Source organism: Amphibalanus amphitrite, unplaced genomic scaffold (assembly GCF_019059575.1).
Source record: "Amphibalanus amphitrite isolate SeventyFive unplaced genomic scaffold, NRLGWU_Aamphi_draft 000100F_arrow, whole genome shotgun sequence".
NCBI lineage: Eukaryota > Metazoa > Arthropoda > Thecostraca > Balanomorpha > Balanidae > Amphibalanus > Amphibalanus amphitrite.
This window is the reverse complement of record NW_024881595.1, coordinates 644,752-666,545: the sequence shown is the minus strand read 5'-3', so window position 1 is coordinate 666,545 and position 21,794 is coordinate 644,752.

The window sequence follows — 21,794 nt, the reverse complement described above, 5'->3', positions numbered from 1 at the left end:
ATGTTTCCTTTGATTGATCCTACCCCACGTTGGGCGCCAAATCTGTAGCGGGGTTTCGCCGTTGCGGGGCTAACCGGGCATTGTCTTCTGGTAGAGATAGAGAGCAAGAGCGCTCCTAGAAGCCCTTCACTGTACAGCCCCTCGCGAACCCGTTCCGACTCTAACTCTATCTTTCCGGGGCGATCAATCATCGGAAACACATAGGCCAGGGTTAAGGAATGGGAGGAGAGATAAATAATAACCCATTATCCTTGATCACATTGACATAAGAACTCAACTCTACATAACCCAAGGTCCCACTCTCAAACAACAGCGCCCTTCCTAGCTTGAGGGTCATCTCCCACCAGATATATGTATCAATCATTCGTCCATTTATCCATCCCCTTACAACCCTGCCATTCGTCCACTTTTACCTCGTAATTTACCAGAGTTGACCATCTCCGGTCCCTCCCCTTTTTCCTAACCTCCCCCGGTGGTGCTAGGGCGCGCGCAAAGTCGTTATCGAGTCATTGGCCTTAAATTTCATTTAACCATTATCCCTTCATAACCACAATGTTCCGTACATCAGACAAACGCTTCATAATGCTCACGCTACACAATTAGAGATACGACCCACCACAGATTTCGGCACTCGACCCTCGCCTTACGTGACTTATTGCGGTCCATCCCATCACCATGTCGAACTACCTACACAAAAAAAAACATAAATGTCCTTCGGCCAGCGGTTCCGAGACTACGGCTCGCAGGACACTGTGTAGTCCGGTTTCCGCGGGGGACTTATTTGAAATTTGAGACCGGGGCTGGGTAACTAAGGTCCGTCCGGGCTGCCTGCGTCGTCTCCGTATAGCCGCGGTTTTCGGGCCAGCCCCCGGCGACCGAAAGGGATTAGTCGTTCGTCGGCTTTACACGAATCCATGACTACCAGTTATGCCAAATTGCCTATAAGAAAACGAAAACTAAGCGTACCACGGCCCGCGGTGGGCTTATCTAAACTTTGAAACCGGGCTGGGTAGCTAGGTCCGTCCGGGCTGCCTGCATCGTCTCCGTATAGCCACGGCTTTTGAAACAGCACCGGCGACCGAACGGGTTAGCCTCCGTTGGCTTCACACAATCCACGACTACCAGCGTTATAGGTGCCCGAAGCCCTATCTATCCGTTGCTGGTAGTTAAGCTGTCGTCACAGACCTATCCGAAATGACCGCTGCACGGCCGGAGTAAATCGACTAACAGCGGGGTGGCCAGTACCGACTTACCGCGATCACCCGACTCGCATGCTTTGGTATTTAATGTTCACCCCCGTCCTGCAGCATCACACGTTTCTTCGCGGGACATTACTTAACCGGCGGCATACGTCTCCTCGCTGGGACGCCTGGGGTCCTAACCATCTCCGAAACTACCTACGTCGCTTATCGAATGTCATCCTGCGCTGATCACTCAATGGACCGATAGCGGACCTAACCTATCTTTTAAAACCGGGCGGGGTCACTAGGTCCCTCCGGGCTGCCTGCATCGTCTCCGTATAGCCACGGCTTTATGGGGCCCGCGCCGGCAACCGAACGGATTAGCCTTCGTCGGCTATGCACTCATCCTCAATAATCGATCCTCAACTCGCTCTCACCCTTTCTCTTCACTTCGCGACTTATTGCACGTATCCAGGGCTTACCCAAGCGAGGCCTACTATTTAAGTGGGGTCTATCCGAGCTGAGCTTCATTCAGGAAATCCGATTCCTCTACGTGTACAGTCTTCTTCCATTTCACTCGCTTCTCATCTCCCTCCTAACCCGTAGCCGCGTCGGTGGACTTTCCACGCACAGGGGCGTGACGTGCATCATCTATCTCCCCGGTTCCGCAATCCCTATTCATCAGATGATTATGCAATTGGACAGGTGCGACTTTGTATATGCGTGGTGCTTGTGTGCGGGACATTGGTGAATTGCTTAGGAGGTAGTACCAGGAATCCACTGGCACGGGCTATGTCAAGGACACTTGGGATATGGTAAGGTAGGAAATGGGTTAGCCGCCTCAGCAGCACATGGAATTCAACCAGTGGAACCCACCAGTGTACAATGCGTTCGGTTAGGTCCAATGTGCGTGCACAGTCCTTGTATTCGAACCGTTGGATAACTTGATGAGGAAATAGTACCAGGAATCCACTGGCACGGGCTATGTCATGGAGCTTTGGAATATGGTGACGTAGGAAATAGGTTAGCCGCCTCAGCAGCACTTGGAAATCAACCAGTGGAACCCACCAGTATAAAACGAATTCGGTTAGGTCCAGTATGCTTGCAGAATCTTTGTATTCGAACTGTTGAATGATTTGTTGAGGAATTAGTACCAGGAATCCACTGGTACGGGCTATGTCAAGGAATTTTGGAATATGGTGACGTAGGAATTAGGTTAGCCGCCTCAGCAGCACTTGGAAGCAACCAGTGGAACCCACCAGTGTGAAATGCGTTCGGTTAGGTCCAGTATGCTTGCAGAATCTTTGTATTCGAACTGTTGAATGATTTGATAAGGAATTAGTACCAGGAATCCACTGGTACGGGCTATGTCAAGGAATTTCGGAATATGGTGACGTAGGAAATAGGTTAGCCACCTCAGCAGCACTTGGAAGCAACCAGTGGAACCCACCAGTGTGAAATGCGTTCGGTTAGGTCCAGTGTGCGTGTAGAATCCTTGTAATTAGCCGTTTGATAATTTGATAAGGAAAGAGTACCAGGAATCCACTGGTACGAGCCATGTCAAGGAACTTGGAATGTGGTATAGCAGGAAATAGGTCAGCCGCCTTAGCAGCCCTCGGAAATCAACCAGTGGAACCCACCAGTATGAGACAAGCTGGGTTAGGTCCAGTGTGCGTACAGAATCCCTTTGTGTACTGTGTAAAATAAGCAGATAAAGAAAACTGATCGCTGTAAATTACTGTGACGAGCCAGACACCTTGAAAACGACCGCTTTCCCGACTGTGTGGCTGGCATATGGCCTGTTATGTTCTATTCTCCGGTCCCTGCCCTTCATCACTAGTCACACTCGTATTACGATATTTACAAGTCCCATTTATTTACATTCTCCCTGACACAACGCTTTTCATTCCTTTATATGCCAAAATTTACGAAACGTTCTGGGACCAGGCCGTCCAGCAATTGGAACTCACACGCCGCGCGGTGCGGTACAAAGTCGCGTCGCCCGCCCGTCCCTTTCCCGACTCCCCACGGTGCATAATCCCCTCCGTCCGCCTTAATCACCACGGGGCGCCGGACGAGGGTTCACGTCGGCACGCGTCTCGCACCACGCGCACAGTTACATAATTGACCGAGATCTAATTGTGAACTTAAGCTACCTAGACTGAAAGTCCCAAGAATAAATCGAACTACCTAAACTGAATGGCCTAAAATATTGCGGACGACACCTAAAAAAGGGAACATAATGTGGCTCACATAGCAGTAACGAGGGGGGGGGTGTACTTGAAGGATTTAGGGACTAGGTGCGCACCCGTGTTCACCGCGTGACCTTACTTGAGATGGAGTCGCTGACATGATGGCCGTGTCCGTCCAGCGCCCGGCCGGGCGGCCGGGGCCGCCGCCGGCGCCGTGATGCCAGCCGCTGGTGTCTCGTGGGCTGTCCACGATGTCAGATTTCAGCCGAGAGCGAAAAGCGGCGTCGAATGCGTCGTCCGAGAGAGAGCCAGAGAGCGCGGAATGCGTCGTCCGAGAGAGCTTTTCAGTTCCGTTTCATCAACTTATACTTCTGATGACGTCATACTTCAGAGGGCCGGGCAGCATCACCTTGTCCAATCTCCGTCCTCCATTCTCAGCAGCTGCACTTGGCTCCGCCCTCGAAAGTTCGTGATTTGCTGACAAAGTTCGGTTCCCCTCCGGCCATGGCAGTCGCACCCTTTCACGCAGCGACCGGGTGGAATTCGCCGCCGGCGCTCACGGCGCCTGAGGCGCCAGGTGGCGGGCCTGGCCCTCTGCTCCCCTTGTTTTGAAGTCAGGTCCGGCCAGATGTCCTATATTTTGTCGTTGGCGACCGAGTTCCATTTCATCCTGTTTTCGTACAAACCGGGTCGGTCCCTGCTCCCCTTTCTTGTTTTGGTTCAAATCAGGGCCGGTCTGCACTCCCCTCTCCTTGTTCTCTGGCGGGGTGCCGAGCGTGGGACAGAGTCTTGTTTTCCAAAGGCTAAACTGATTAATGGCTCGAGGCTGGCAGAATGGCGCGTTTCGGTATGCTGTTTGTTGGCTTCAGAACCGGGTTCTCATGAAGTGGGGTGGTCATCTATAGAGGACCCCTGTTTGTCAGAGCCGACTGCGCCGTCTGTGTGGACGCCAGCTGGGACGGAGAGAGGGTATCACAGCCGATTTAGCCGGCTGACGGTGTCTGTGCGGTACTCGCAGATGGCCGCGTTTCAGCTTGTGGCACAGCTTGCAGTTCAGCATGAAAGATGAAAAAAATGTAACGCATCTGCGTTACATTGACATCAGGGTCATTTGTCAAAAGCGCATCCTTTTAATCCACTAGGGGATCCAGAAAGGCGCCTTGCACGCTGCGGGGGGCATCCCCCAAAACGTTTTTCCAAATTCCAAAAGCACATAGGATTTCGGAACTGCTGTGCAGTTTAAAACAAACATACCTACTCTAATGAAAGTTGCTCAGTTTTCAGTCTTTTCATATTTTTTTTTCATAAGTTCAAGGGAAGGTCATTCGTAAAGAATTGCTCAGTTTTCGTTTTATTCTCGAAAAACCGCAAATTTTCGCCAATTTCAGGCGCTGCAGAGGCAGGGGCATTTGCCACAAATGCCCTCTTGATCCGCTAGTGGTTTAATCTTGATTTAACACAGTTCGAACAATGCCTAATGGTATAGTAAAAAAAAGCTATATTACCTTAGGACAGCAGAAGTGATCTGATTTGATGAAGATCTGATCAGAAGAAGATGCACGCTTCACTTGATGTAATCTTTGCGTCATCCTGTCGCTCTATGTAGTCACTCGAGTAGCAACTCGATTCCATGACTAATCCATGAGCAAAACACTCTACAGAGCTCAGCATGCACCCCAGTACTAATGCCATTCATACAGCGTGGGCGCCAGCTTCGTGTGTGGCATCAAAGTACCGCCCTGGTGAGAGCGCCGCATTCCGCGGGCTACTGTTATCATTTAACTCCCCCCTAATGTCGCATCGTGGTCTCTGATTACCGAATGCAGCGGCGCGACTGAGGCCGCTAGTTTTCACATTTGGACCGCGGCTCTGCAGCCTGAAATAGCTGGCCGCGCCGTGTGTGGCGCGCCGGTGCGCCGCGAACAGCGCTGCCCAATGATGTTCCCACGCTGACCGCTCATCTTCAGCCCATGATGGACGGCGAGACGTCTCATTCTGCACGCCACACATTGTGGTAGCAATCAGCCTTTACGGTGCAATGCCCGGCAGAGATGGGGGTGTTAGCATTGTTCATAATAATTCACACGTTTCGCGTAAACATTCATTTTCTAGCTGGACGTCAGTTTTAGGCTACTGCTCTTCATTAGATGCACCCGTTCCATACCAACGACCCGTTTCACATGATAAGCCAGAACAGAATCCGGTGGGGCGATCTGTCCGGTATGTGGCGCACCTGGCGCACCTGATACACTCCCGGCGCGCCGCCACACGCCGCGCGCGCCGCATGCGTCTCAGAAGCGCTGTTTGTGTATCATCATTACCAATTAACCGGCGCTGGGTGCGGCGCCTTTTTACCTCACCTCCGACCAGGAGAGGGCAGCGGAGGCGCGCGCCGGTCTATACCCTCTGATGGTGCCGCTCCAGCTGGAGGATCACCGCGGTCCATGCCAGCACGTGTGGTATGCGTCCCCCGCTGTGTGGCACGGGTCAGAGCGGTCTACCGGCCCCGGGCGCTGGGCCACCGGCCTCCGGCGGCCGAACACCGAGCGGGCGGGACCAACGGCCGGATAACACATCACAGTTTGAGGCCGGTAATCGCACCAGGTTTTGTGAGGCAGTGTTTAGATGATCGCGTTTTTACTGGCCAGTAACGGTCGGAATACCCATGTGATGGGCCGTGATGGGATGCGTTGTGCCAGGCGTCGTTTCTAGATCTGTGGTGTCACTTCCATTATAGGGTTTACAGTGGGGGCATTACGGTCATTATCATTTGGTCAGGACATTAGGCCGTTACATTGCATTTTGGCACACATCATTATTCGAATGCATTCATACTAAGCGAAGTTCACCGTAAGCGATAGGCAGGTAGGTTAGTTATATGATTTTGATAAACTTGCAGTTAGGTATGTCATAGTTGCGAGGATGGCAATTATAGGTATCTATCGGTTCTTTGTCGAATTTTCTCGCATTGTCACTGATGCTCGATGCTATGGCGTAGTGCTTGCGGCCCTCCAGGCTGTCCACCCTTCGAGACGTTCGGCGAGATCGGTGCCTGCTTAGTTTAATTTGCATTAGTCACTGGCGGATCCAGGCTTGCGTTTTTTTTGGGGGGGGGGGCAACTCATGCAGGAGCCAAACCTAGGGTACCCCCAAATCCTGTTTTCTCATCGGATTTAGGCCACTTATTTTTCGTCACAGCCCTGACACTATGAATATTTTTTTTTTTAACTAAAAAGAAAAATATATAAATGGTAGCCCACCCGACCCATGCCTTTATATTACTTTGTAAACACTTACCATTGCTTTTGTCGACCAGTTAACCCGCTTCCGAGTCAGTGCTTGGGTCCCTTTGCGGGCCGGGAGGTGGTAAAACACCCCCTGTCTAACTCGGCTCCTAGGCCACGCACTGATTGAACTATGTTTAATTATCGTTTGGGGGAGGGGGCAAACGGGCCACTTTAGGCCTCTGGGAAGGGGGCATGGCCCTAAATGCCCCCTCCCTGGATCCGCCAGTGTAAGAGACCATTGGAGCTGCAGTTGGATACCTCAGACGTCAGGGTACGCCCTCAGATGTATAGGACTCGCATGGAGACCTCTTATGCTATATGTAGTGGACTGAAAGGACCCAAAGGAGCCTGTCTAGGGCTCCCGGAGATAGACGTGGGCCCTCAGGAGCCCGTCAGAGCCCCCAATGAGGGATAAGGGAGAGATACCAAGTGCCTGCAATTGCATATTGCATAAGCCATAACGCCTTTACAAATCAATGTATATGTTACAGGCCGTATGAAAACTCAGTCCGTTTGCAAACGGCCTGGCCTGATTCAGGCCGTTTGCAAACGGCCTGGACAGCCCAGTCAGTATGCAAACGGACTGAAAAGTCAGGCCGTTTGAATACGGGCTGAAATTCCAGGCTGTATGCAAACCGCCTGGAATTTTAGGCCATTTGCAAACCGTCTAGGCCATATGACAACTTCCCAGACACCAGGCCGTTTGCAAACGGTCTAGGCATTTTGAAAACAATCTGGTCTGCATGAAGTTACAGCTGGACAATGTTGAGTTTTTTGAAGCACGACCGTTTCATAACATTACATGGCACCATGAAGTCCTGAGGTGCATTCGGCATCCGGAAAAATATTGTCACACGGATATTCTCCGTCGGAAAACTGCTGTTGAGCGCCTATATTCAGCATGTCTCGTTATCGCAATATCGTTCGTGATCCCCGATGATTCTCGCTAGTTCCTGAAAATTCTCCCTGATTTTCCCGATGAAGAATTCAGGCCTGGTCAGGAAGAGATTAGCAGAACTGAGACCCGGCCCGTATAGCGTCCGGTCGACCCGGGCTTCCCCCGGACTTCAAAGTTTCGCCTTCCACCGCAATGGTCAAGTATTGCCGGCGTACGCCACCGGCCAGCCGCCGGCGGTCGACCGGGCGCGGTGAGGACTCTAATGTGAACCAGTGGCGCGGGGAACTTCTTCCAGACTGGGGGGGGGGGGGGCTGAACCACAATAGAGATCAACCTAGGGTACCTCCAAATCCAGTTTTTTTCACCGGTTTTAGGCCACTTATTTTTCAGACCTTGGCCTTTTCAACAAAAAAAAAAAAAAAAAACGAAAATATTTGCAAGAAAGTCAGGTATTCCGTCTCCGCTGAGTGAAGTTTTGGCAACCTGGAATAAAGGTCTTAATCTGCCAAATGAGTTGCCGAGCCAGTGAAAGAGGTCGATTTTTCACTTACATGCTTTCTTCCTTTGTGACCCACAACCCCTAATTTGGGGAGGACAAGCTGCCCCAACGGTTCCTGACCTCATGAAAAGTTGTGGGGCGCCGCCGCCACGGCCCCAGAGCTGTGGGGGCAAGCTTCCCCCACTGCCCCCTCCCCCGGTTCCCGCGCCTATGTATGAATCTATGAAATCATGTTGGTAGATTCCCGATTTCGATTCCTCCAGCTGAGGGGGCTCAAATACATTACGAGCCTCCCAGCCGAAAAGTTGAAGGGGCTCAGCCCCCGCTAGCCCCCCCCCCCCGGTTCCCGCGCCACTGATGTGAACTCTGATGTCCATTGCGCGCTCCGGCGTTTTATGCCGCAAAATAATCGGTGAGTCTTGTAGTGATACGTTTCACCAGACTTCACCAGTAGTGGCTTCACCAGGCTCCATCAACTGGATGGCCGTACACAGGCGGACCGTGAACTTGTATCATTAGTAATATTGTCGAAAAACGGCCGGGCCGAGCATCAGCACAGTAAGAAAATGTTCGACGTATGTAGACGAGTCATTCGGCATGGAATGCGCAAGCATTCACATGAATGCTGTTACGGACGAGTCGATGTTATGCAGAGGTGAAACATGATGTTATGATGTGAACGAATGAGGTATGAATGAAAGAAGTTATGATCGAGATTCGAGACGAAGCGATGCGAAAACGAATGAATGAATGAATGAATGAATGAATGAGTATAATGGAATGAATCAATCGATGCAGTACAAATAATCGAGTCGATATACACGATAAACGATACTGTGTCCAAATTAAGGTTCGAATCAAATTAAACGAGAGTGTTCTACCTATTTTAGCACAAATTTATCACTGCTTTTGTAAGCTCGAGAAACTGTACTTGCGCTCTGATAATGGTAATACCGCTGCGGGCGGTGACAGATGCAACCTGATCATCGACCAACCTGGATCCATTCCAGTTCAATCCAACCAAGTTCAATCTTCAGAGGCTGCTGTACTTCGCCAGACCGTTTGAAAACTGACTAGGCCGTTTTCAAACTGTCTAGGCCGTTTCAAACTGCCTAGGCCGTTTTCATACGGCCTGCTATTTCAGGCGGTTTGCAAACGGCCGGCTTTTTCAGGCCGTTTTCAAACGGCCTGACTGGGCCAGGCCGTTTGCAAACGGACTGGGTTTTCATACGGTCTGTAACATATATATTATACATCAGTGGCAGATCCAAGGGGGGCCACATGGGTCATGAACCCCCTTGGTACGCCCGGGGGAACCACAGGCCTGTCAGGGGCACCACCGGCCTAGCAGGGGCACCACCAGCCCGCCAGGGGCACCACAGGCCTAGCAAGGGCACCACGGGCCTGTGAGGGGCCCCACAGGCTTGTCAGGGGCACCCCAGGTCTGTCAGAGACACCAGAGACCTGCCAGGGGCGCCGCCGGCCTCGCAGGGGCACCATGGGCCAGTCAGGGGCACCAGAGGCCTAGCAGGGGTACCACAGGCCTTACAGGGGCACCACCAGCCTTGCAGGGGCACCTTGGGCCTGTCAGGGGCACCACAGTCCTGTCAGGGCCCAGGGGCACCAGCGGCCTAGCAGGGGCACCACAGGCCTGCCAGAGGCACCACCGGTCTAGCAGGCGCACCACCGGCCTCGCAGGGGCACCATGGGCCTGTCAGGGACCCCACCGGCCTCGCAGGGGCACCACCGGCCTCGCAGGCATCACGGCATCACGCAGGGGCACCTTGGGCCTGTCGGGGGCATCACGGGCCTGTTGGGGGCACTTTAGGCTGGTCAGGGGCACCACAGTCCTGTCAGGTCCCAGGGGCATCGGCAGCCTAGCAGGGGCACCCTAGGCCCACCAGAGGCACCACAGGCCTGCCAGGGTCCAGGGGCACCACAGACCTAGCGAGGGCACCACGGGCCTGTCAGGGGCACCTCAGGCTCCCGTGCCCTCCCCCCTTCGGATCCGCCAGTGATGCCACACCACGCGAAACACCACCAACTACCAGCTGCCGCGCCATAAACACGTGCCAACAACAGTCTTTTTTTGAAGGTCGACTCCGCTCGCGCAACTTTTGACTGACCCTCACTGCTACCATATTGCTTCTATATTATGCTGTGGAAAGCTTTACTTCACCAAGTGGCTAAAAATCTCTATCAAGGGATATTTTCATAGCAATTTTCTGACGTTTGGGGGGGGGGCAAACAGGCCACTTTAGGCCTTGGGGGGGGGCATGGCCCCCGAGGCCCCCCTGGATCCGCCAGTGGCATTAGTTCAGCCATTTTTTCAATTCTGAAGTTATTGAAATATATAGGAACAAAAGCAATGGTTAGTTTTAAGGTGCATCTCCAATAGCGGAGACAAAAAAAAAAAAACATTACCTACCTTTAGGTAAATCGAAAGAAAGGGAACATTATACATAGATGAATAGATGACTAAATTTGTGACGGATGCTGCATCAAGGCACGCCAACTCGCCCATTAACACGCGCACTGCAGCGGGTCTGAGCCGAACACGAACTGCAGGGGGGGGGGGGGTTGAAACCCCCCCCCCTGAGATCTCGAAAACGGCCCAACGTAGCGACAAACGGTAAACGGCTTTAGATAGGTGGAGAGGTTATTTAGAGGAAATACTAGGTCATTTTTGTCTCAGGTCTAAAACGAGGTCACCAGAGGTCACCGAAGACAAAATGTTATGATTTTCACAACAGGAATTTCGCGGTAGTTTTTCTTGAATAACTTGTCTTGCACACAAGACAGAGGATCGATTCGAACGCCATCGTTCTTAGCTCGTCAAGGCGCATCGAATGATATATAATATGACCTCGAAAGGTCAAGTTGAAAATTTGACCTCAGGTCAAGGTCATGACCTGACCGAAATAGGTCATGTTGCATATCATTCGATCCGCGTTGACGAGAAAAACACGATAAACGTCGAACGGAGTCTCTATCTCTATTCAATCTCAAGTTATTGAAGAAAAACCGCTGGTGACCTCAGGTGACCTAAGATGACCTGGAGATCACCTTCCAAAGGTCATAAGTGATATGTTTCGGTGAAATCACCAACAGGGACCTGTAATACTATGATCCTGAGCGTATTGAAGTCATAGGATGGCATTCAGAGTAAGTTGAAATTTCTCCCATCATTAGGTAGGTAATGGGCCGGTCGCAAAAATGACCTGACCTTAGGTCATCGATATAAAAATTCCGAGATATACAAGTTGTAGCTCGTGATGACTTTACTATTTCCTGTGGGTTTCAAGATCATATCTCAACAACTGTGGGCTTGGTGGGATTGCAAACTTCGAAATTTACGTTTCGAGGTAGGGTCACTTGACCTGACCTGGTGACCTGACCATAGGTCACCTGGGGTCAAAATTTTACTCAAGGTGTGCAAAAGTTGGGAGAACAGGTATGCAAAACGCCGCCGTTTTCTCGCGATTTGCGAAAAACCACAGGGGGGGCTGAAAACAACCCCCCCTGCAGTGCGCGTGTTAAAGGGAATACTCCACTTCCCTGAAATTAGTTGTTTGTAATGGATTAATGATTTGTTATGCTCAAAATGATCAGAAAATAACATAAAACCTTCTTATAAAAAGGATTATTTTATATATTTTAGTATAGGAAGAACAAAATTCTATGTAAAATAATGTTTGACGCGGAAGCTTATTACGCGTTGACCAATCATATAAGCCGTTTTCATGACGGGCTATTCGGCGAGTGCACCTAATTTGACCAAATCTGCACCTAATCTCTTTTACAGCAAATATCTTTATTTAATGAATTTATTTCAGTGTTTTAATCGACGATACTCTCTGTTAACATGACAAAGCAGGCATATAAACAATTAGTGCAACCCTAAATGATAGCTAATAAAAGACACACTGAACCTAATTTGACCAAACCTGCACCTAATCTGCACCAAATGTGCACCAAATGTGTACCAGATGGCCGTCGTGAAAATGGCTATTGCGTAGTTCAACCTACGCATGCTGCATTGGCTGTGGGTAGCATGCTGATTAGCTGACGATGACGTGGCTGCATTTCTCAGCAAGGCACAAATTCCTCTACAAGGCACTTTTAACGGAACAAAAAACGGAATATCTTCGTCTAGGGTGATCGTTCGGCCGTTAAAGCTCCTGATTTGTGCTAGCCTCAGCTCAAGCTACGAAACTGCTATTCCAGTTCAAAATCCGATGTTGAATGAAAGTGAACTATTTCCTTTAAATTTGTACAAACAAGAAAGACGCATATCGTGAATGAACTTCAGACATACATACCTGCGACCACGTGTTTTTGCTATCGTCTGCTGGTTTTCGAGAAAAAAAAATCTTCGAAAGACTGAGGAACACAATCAAAATGGGTGTAGGAGCTGCCAATGCCTAAAACCACGGAGCTGCAATAGATTTCATTGTTTGAAAAATAACACGCAGGACTTCCCGTAGATTGCAATCTGCTGTGAGTTACGATACATTTGATATCGCTGCACCAGCGAGGGAGTGAAACTCAGCCGCTATAATGCCATATAGCCGACATCGGAGTTAACAGCATCGTTGCACATGTTCGAGCATGAATAGTCCCTAAACACATATGCTGGGGACATTTTTGTTGAATCATACGCCACTCAAACTTTGCAGAAAAGGCCGCAGGGAAACGGACAATCGTCCTCTCTAAGTGCTGGTTACCCGAGTCAATTGAATAATTCCCAGCGACATGGCACAGCTTTATCACACCAAAGGTGAATACGTGGCTCGTCCTGCGGTCCCGCTGCGCCGCTTTGGCCGCCCTGGGGCCGTCGTAAAATAGATCGGCTGGCCATTCCATTGTCGGGCGGCGGCTGGCAGTGGCCACTCCATCCCATTACTGGGGGAGCGCGCGCCGTTTTCCGGCCCGGCGCGCCACGTTCGGCCCAATCACAACCCATCCGCCGCGCCACTCATCTAGGCAAATGTGTCCAAACGTCACTCAATTAGGCGCACGGACGACACATAATCCTGAAAGGCCGCCTTTTTATTGAGTCCTCTATCGGCTCCCCAATGTGATTTGTGGCAATTTTGCCGGCTAATTTTTCGGTAAACCGATTTCGGGCGACCGACGCGTTTCGGTAAGTGGATTTGGCGGTCACCTATGTCCGAGCTGGGCGTCCGAAGATGTCACTTACGCCGCAGCTGGCGGCTGCCAGACTGTCCGGCCATTGCTGCCAGATTACCGCCAACGAGTGCCGACTGACAGAGGGAAACGGGTGCTCGGGCGCCGCCGAACGAGAGGGGCGACCGGAAAAATACCGACCATCCGAAAACACCGCGGAGCTTTGTTTAACCAGCCATGCATATATATTGTGTTTGATATCACTTACTTTCATTCGTTTACTATACGAATTTTCATAACTTTTCTATAATTTCCGTTTCATCCAGGCTTCCGTAAAGCGTCTTTTTCGACTTGTTCTCTACATTTACCGGGGTTACATGAGCAAGTAAATGCGTATCAGGAACGGATTTTCCTATTCGCTCACCATTGTAGTCCGTTTGTAATGCGTATTAACTCTGCTCATGTAACCCCGAGCATTGTTATCTTATCCCTCGCCCGTAAACGGCGATCTGCCACCTTCGCCCATGCAGGGGGGGGGGGGGGTTGGTGCGACCCCCCCCTTGGCGTTTGAAAACGGAGCGTCGTAGAGCTTAGCGGAAAAGACCAACGGATTGCTCTCGCCGAGATCTCGCGATTGGTGGTATATTTTTTGGTCCTAGGTCAACATTTGACCTTTTTTTGACCGGTCAAAGGTCAAATTTTCGGAAAAATAGACTTTTTTCAACTTTCCGCGGCGATTGCGGCAAAATGGTGGGAGATATCGACTTGAAACCTTCACTATCGTGTTCCTTGATCAAATTTCTATCGTTTGGTATGTATTTCGTTTCCCTAGCTCTAAAAATGGCGCGTTGGGAGCGCCGGAAGTCGGCAAGGTCACAGTCGGCGGCAGAAATTCGAAAAATCAAAATTTAAATTTTTGAAATCTGATTGTATTTTTGGATTTGGAAGGTCCATTTGCTCCCTATAGAAGCTAATATTGCTGCATATTCCCATTGAGGTGACAAGAATTAGCAAAATAGTGGTTCGGGCGCTTTTCAAAAATAGTACCGGACGCTGTTCCCCTTGTGACGTCATAGCTCCGTGACCTGACCTGACCCGGTCAAGTTTCTTATACCATATGATAGCCAATACTTGCCCCAACATGCATGGGAAGTTTCCTCACGATCCATCAACCGATGTCCGTACCACCAGCAGGAAACCTCGGGCGTTGGCACTCCAGTGGCGGCGGAATAGGGGGTGCAGGGGGTGCAGCTGCACCCCCATCAAAGAACATGGGGGTGCAAACATATCTTTTTGCACCCCCAAAATTCGTACAAGGGGCCCATCGCACCATCCAATACATTTTCTCCTGAAAACCAGTGATCGGGAAACGAACACTGATGTGGAATCATCCGGGATGTCCAATTATGGTCAGGAGCGCCCCATGCTAGTCTTTGGGGCCCCCACACCGGCCTAGAAGTGTCCCGAGCCGCGTTTGGTGCTCCACGCGGCATCTGAGGGCCCCCACGACGGCCTCAGAGAGCCCTTTTATGACGATCTCTGAGGGCTCCCACGACGACCTCTGTCCCCTGGGGCCCTACAACGGCCACTTAGGGCCCTCATGACGACCGCTGAGGGTCCCACAGGACTCCAGGGGCCCACTGGCCTCTGAGGGTCTCTACGACGGTATCTGAGGGCCCTCGTGACGGCCCTAGACCCAACTCAAGTCTGAGGGCCCATTTGGCTTCAGATGGCCCAGCGACGGCCTCTGAGGGCCCCAACACAGCCAGGTTGCAGGGGCTATGCTGGCATCTGAGGGCCCTACAACGGTCTATTGAGGGCCCTAACAACGATGGCCTCTAGCGGTCTTACCAAGGCCTCTGAGAGCCCTGCAAAGGTATCTGAGGGCCCATGAAGACCCTCACTATGGTCAAGGACCCTCATGACGACCTCTGATGATCCTCTCGAAGGCTTCACAACAACTTCTGAGGACCCCAGGACGGTCCCTGAGGGGCTGAGAGCCCTGACGACGACCTCTCTGGGCCCTCACGATGGTCTCTAAGACCCAACGCAAGCTCCAAGGGCCCACGCTGGCGTCTGAGGGCCCCACGACGGCCTCTGAGGGCCTCGACGCAGGCAGGCTCCAGGGCCATGCTGACCTCTGAGGGCCCTCTTGACGGCTTCTAGGGCCTAACGAAGGCTTCAAGGGCCAACGCTGGCCTCTGAAGAACCCTACGACGGCCTCGGAGGGTCTCAACTCAACGCAGGCAGGTGCCAGGAGACATGCTGGCCTCTGAGGGCCCCACAAAGTTCAGATTCAGAGGATCCAACGACCTTTGTGGACCTTACGAAATACGAAGGTCTCCGAGAGCTCACGCAGGCTCCTGGAATTCCACACTGATTCTCAGGCCCCATGTCGGCTTGTTGAGGCACTTTATCTGCTCTTGGTGCCCCGTCGCCGGCCTCTGAGAGTCTCAATGTCGGAACTTATAGGGCCATGGGCTTTTATGGTACACCGGCTTTTATGGTTCCTACATACATCCACTCTTAGGACTAATGACCCATGAAATGTGGGTCTAAGCGGCTTCTAAGAATCACCATGCTGGTTCTAGTAGCCGCCAGCCGAATATTTGGGCTCACACGCGAGCTCCTGGGACCCCGTGCATACCCCAGGGGCCTACCTGCCTCTAAGACCCCACACATACTTTTGGGGCTCAAAAGTTTGCCCCTGAATGCCCCACTGAGACCCCTTTCCTCTACTCAGTCCTCCATACCGGCTCTTTAGGCTAAACATCGGCTCCTGTGGCCTCCACCCCGGCTTTGGAGGGCCTCCATACAGGCTTTTTTGGGTCCGATGCCGGTTTCTGAGAGCCCTCAAAAGACAAAAGACAAAAAGACGAGCCTATACTGTCTTCTGAAACCTTTCAGCAACTTTCAAGGGACCGACTGTGATCGGAGGGCTCATTCAGTCTGGGGAGTCATGTAGGTCTTTGGAGGAGTCTCTATGTGGTCGGTTTCCAAGGGGCATCTAAACACGGTCTTCTTGGAAGGGTCTCGTAGGGCACTCAATGGTCCACTGCGGATCCAGAAAAGTGGTTTGAGACGCTGCGGGTGGTGGCTAGACTAAAAGATTAGCCGATAAAAAACTAGCTGCATTTACTTCTTTTTTCATTATTTGAGATAGGTAGGTACACTGCAATTTCAAACCTTTTACAGAACTTGTGTGTATGGGGATAGTTTTCCAAAATCTTCATTTTTCATGAATCAATAATTATCACTAAAAAAAAAGAACACTGGAGGGGGGCCCAAAACTTCCAGAGGGGCCCCTTGGGAAAACTTTGCAACCCCATCCAAAATTACCTTCCGCCGCCACTGTGGCACTCAGTTTGTGAAAATCCGGCCGGAGGCTGTTCCCTTTGTGACGTCATAACTCCGTGACCTGACATGACCCGGCCAAATTTTTTTTCATCAAAAGATGCGCAAGATTTGCCCCATAAGGTACCCAAAATTTGGCGGCGCTGCGCGCCGCCGTTTTTGCACTATTTCCGAAAAACCTCAGGGGGGGGGGGGTTGCACCAACCCCCCCTACATGGGCGAGGGTTAATTTCTCTTAGCGCTGCGTTTATAAGGAGACTAGCCTACGGCAGTTAGCATATTTTGGAGTAAGGTATCATGCCTTCGTACTGATATTATCTACAAAACGCGTTGTATCTTCACAGTGATTATAAAATGTACCATTGTAAATCCATCTTCTGTGGATTTCTATCAAATATAGCTTTTTTAGGAGTGCAGCTGGTGAGTTGTTCGAGCGATGCAGTCTCCACCGCTTCACTGCAAGCTCTGCATAAAGGTGGTGCAAACTTCTCAGCTCATTTGTTGAAAGCACTGCGGTTTTGAAATGTGACATTATCAGAGTGTCGTCTCAAAAGCTGTTTTAGTTTTTTGTGCCTCCAAATTTAAATAGGTACCTACGAGGGGGTATCGAAAAGTTCTGATCATCACCATGAATTAGATGTGATAGAAATTTGATTTTTTTACATGAGGTTCATTACTCCTTCACAAGTCACCACACTCGACCGCAAACTTATTGCATCGTTTCCTGAACTGCCTCAGGCGGTCATTGCAGGACCTTCGCACTGTCCCGTAAATCACTGCTCCACCTCATCAATGACGTCATTTCTATCCTTAAATCACCGGCCATACTGTGGATTCTTCATCTCCCGTAACAATCAAGAGTCAATGAATACCCGGTCAGGTGAATTTGTTAGATACGGTAGGATGTAATGTCCACATCATGTTGTTTCTTCAATCGCAGCTCAGGACGCATGGGCGGGGGCGCTGTCGGTGAGGATAAAACATCTTTCTTGGTCTTTTTAGCGGCGATTCTGCTTGAGGCCACCTCGCAACTTCTTCAAAAGTGTGCAGTAGTGCTTGCTAATCATTATCCGACCATCATCAAGACAGTTGGCAATGACTATCCTACGCCAGATCCAGAACACTGATAGCATTGACCTTCCATATCGTCTTCTGCATCTTCGCCTTTTAAGAAGGACAGATGTGCCGTGCTTGAACTTCTTGATCATCTTTTTGTCTCTTGATCATACACATAGACCCAGCATTCGTCACAAGTCATCAAATGATCAAAGATGTCTTCAATTTCCGAAAAAAAGGCCTAGTTTTCGTTTCGAAAGGCCAAGACGCATTTTTCTCTTGAACAAAGTAGACACACGAACTTCTAAGCGGGCTGACTCCTTTATCGTCTGTAGTTCTTCGCTGATAATATTTTCAGGCACTGTCAGCATTGAGACCTTTCTGTTGCATAATCATCTGAAAGGTCACACGACGATCTGTAAGGATGAGGTCCTCCACTTCCTTCACAGTCATCACCTTGTCAGTCACTGGTAGTCACTCACTTCTTGACTCCCCTGCAAAGACCATGCAACCAAGTTGAAAATTATTTCTTCATTTTCGGTAAGTGCATGAGATGGGCTTTCCTCGCCATAAACTATGTTCACGTTCTTGATGTATTTTCTCAGTGTGATGCCGTTTCAAATGCATTAGTTGGATGACTGTTCGGTCCTCAATGGGCCCAATACTCATCTTTTTTACTTCTAAGTCTCTCCTACATAAGACAAAACCACTTCTCAGAATTTTCTTTACGTGAACATTGTTCTCGATAACCAAATATAATTCCAACCAAAAATCATCCAAATCGGTCTATATTTTCTATGTGATGATCAGAACTTTTCGATACCCCCTCGTACACAAATTGTAAATAAGAAGACAAATATCGCGTGGTTTACTGAGGCCGGCCTGAAGAAAGTAAATCCAAACCGGACCATAAATTGAAGGCATCCTGTCCGAGTGTACTTATCTGCTTCACATTTCAGCAGATCGACGGTACAGTTGACGGAGGTTCCACCGTCAGACTGGTGCCGTCGGACAGGACCAAGGACGATCAGCAGCGCGGCCGGCCATCCATCCGTCCCGGCCGGCAATCACACATGTCGCGGTGCTAATCGCGTTTTGCGGTGGCGCTGCGCCGCTCCCCTGGGGCACACTGGCCATCCGTCAGGACCGGACGTCCAGCGGCAGCGGCCACTGCTCAATTAGGACGTCCGCCGCCCGCGGCCGGCCGCCCCCGCCCCCGCCCCCGCCCGCGCCCGCTCGCGGTGACATCAAACGTGCCTGTGAAGGCGACCCGCCGCTGGGCGCCGGACCGTGCGGAGCGACGGAGCCACACCGCGCGCAGCCAGCCGTTTGTCACAGCTAATTTGTGACGTCATAATTAATTTTGGACTGTACATTCTGGGATATTCATCACCGCAGTGCGCCTACTTCCTTGCGGTAATTGCTAAATTGCATGGAATTATTTTCTGTATCGCATCCTTATTTATCCCGGAGATTTATTGGCTAAAAACGGACGGAGCACATGGACCAAAGCCAGACCGCGTGATATGCCAGATGACGGCAGCCAATGAACGCATTGCAAGACCTGCATTCTGCGTAATATGTTTAGGTCATTGGCTACGCAATGGCTATGTAAACGCCTATACCTAAATACCTCCATGTAAAAAATGTTATTTTCATTTTTTATGCGTTTCTGAGGACTTTCCCTCCGTCTCTGTCTCTGTCTCTTACTCTGTTTCTGACTACATCACTTTTCCTCTCTTTCTATTTATATTTTATTCTTTCTTTTCTATAGAATGTTTCGTAGCCTAAAGTTATGGTGTACCTATAGTGCAGTGGTCATTTTCAAACTTCGCGGCGGAGACTGCAGTCTAGGCTGTCTAGGCCCAAAAGTTTCAGAAATAAAAATTATTGCTCACATTGCTAGAAGCACAGGTAGGTATATGAATACCTATTTTTGCATGACGAAATGGTTTGAATTAAGTGAAATAAATCTCCCATTCGATAATTGACTTCTCACAAGCCACATAAAAGACCATTCTATCCCAAAATTCAAAAGTTTATATTTAAAAAGAAATGTAGGTTAGTGTAAACGGGCGTCACAAAAAGTGTTACCACCGTCTGACTTCAAACAACCCTTAGAGCGAGATCCTAAGGCTTATCAGATTTCCAGGTGAATGCCGAAAATTCCGGTGATAACAGCGCAGTAAACTCGCGACACGACCGAACTAGGCTTCACAAAAACGGGGGCGACACGCACGACACTTCTGCCGTCCGCATTAACATAAACTAATGGGTCGTTTCCAAATTCCGTCCACCATCAGATAACCGTAAGAGGGTTCAGCAGGTACTTTCTCCACATCATCGGCCGGCTAAACAACAAATTGTCATACGACGGAATTATTTATGAATTCCAGCTGGGCACGCTTTACACATTCAAGATACTGTGATAAGGTATTGTCAGCTAAGAACGTATCGGGAAGATCTTCAGCATCTTGACGTCGCATCTCCGTTCGAGCCCTCCCGCCCCGTGACAAAGATGGCGCTGAACTCGTATGCTGCGCCACTTCAGCCTCACAGCGGCAGAACTGACGCCGCCATTTGTCGGGTGTTGAGCCGTAGTGTGGCGTTTACCATGATATTTATTGGTGCTCCACTTCAGTAGTTTTTGTCATACATAGAAAAGATGGAGTGTTATAGGTTTTGAATGTCATATCAATCAGACAGTTTTGGCTTTTTACCATTACATCGAGGCCAGGAAGCAATAGGTAAATCGTCTTTTCGGAACGTGCATAGTCAGTACATGCGAACAAAAAAAAAAGGGGAAGAAAATGACACAATGAAAGAATAACGACACATAAGGAGGGTGTTTCAAAACAAACATGTCCTACTATGTATTAACGTCTTTATTGATTACGAGCGAGCGAGCGTAGCGAGCGAAGCGAAGTCTTTTCAATATAACGGAAAAATCTCAGTATGAGCGGCCCGGCCCGGCCCGGCCCAGCCCGGCCCGGCCCGGCCCGGCCCGGCCCGGCCTGTAACGCTTTTGAGAGGCTTATATCTCAGCAACCGCCGGACCGATTGGCCTGCGGTCTTTTTTGCTGGGTAGCCTCATCCCTTCTACCCCGTAATTGACTACTTTTGATACATCTCAGTGACCGTCGTGGCACGTGCCACGTGAAAAGCCAGGGGTGTTCAAGCTGTTTTGCAAAAGTAGTGATTTTGAGAGGCTCATATCTCAGCAGCCGCTTGGGCTATTGTCTTGCGGTAATTTTTGTAGGATAGCTGCCTCCCTTCTACCAAAGGTCGGATACTCTTGATCTATGTGAGTGACCCCCACTGCACGTGCAAAATACCAAAAGAAGAGGTGCCAAATTTGTTCCCATTTCAGTAACTCGGTAATTACTGGGGCGATTTCGCTGAAACTTGGCATACAGGTAGGCACCCACCAGGCAATGCATTCCCATGTGTTGCGGTTAGGGTGCTACTGCACGTGCGCACGTGCAGGGGGCGTTTCCAGATCTCGAGAACGGTTGGGCCGATTGCGTTCAAATTTGGCACACCGCTAGCGACCGGTTATAAGGGTGCTTTGCACAAGTCCGTTGGAAGTACCCTCTCGCCCTTCCGCACGTGCAGGGCTCACTATCTCGCTCGCTCGTTCTTCGCCCAAAAGGCGTTTTACTGGTACTAATGAACTATACAACAGTGCAGTCGTAACTTGCAGAGCAGAAAAATTTATTCTCCTTTTCCACCTTGTCGAGAAATGCATGCGGGAACAATGGCCATGGAAACATGATTATTTCCTCGTGGGTCATACGAGAAATGCACGAGGATACAGCAGCCCCGGAAACACGATTATTTCCTCGTGGGTCATACGTACCTTCACGTAGCATACGTACCTGGGTCACCTTCAATTAAGGGGGGTCACTGCCGACTTTTGGTCCCATTCTTTCCATGCAACGCCCATAGGGCTAATGTTAACCCGGCAGTTGCTGGGGTATTTCGCCACCCACCGTTTGCTGGGGGGGGGGGGGGGCGTTAAACGCCCCCAGCCGATAACTCGAGAACCAATAGGCGCAGCGAAACGCACGAGGCGGCAAACGAAAGAGCGCGACGAGACGCTTCAGATGAGTACTTTAAAGTTGAATTTTGAGGTCACAGGTCGGGTCAAGGTCAGGTCAAACACCTGAAATCGGGCTTTCAGTAGCATGGACTTCA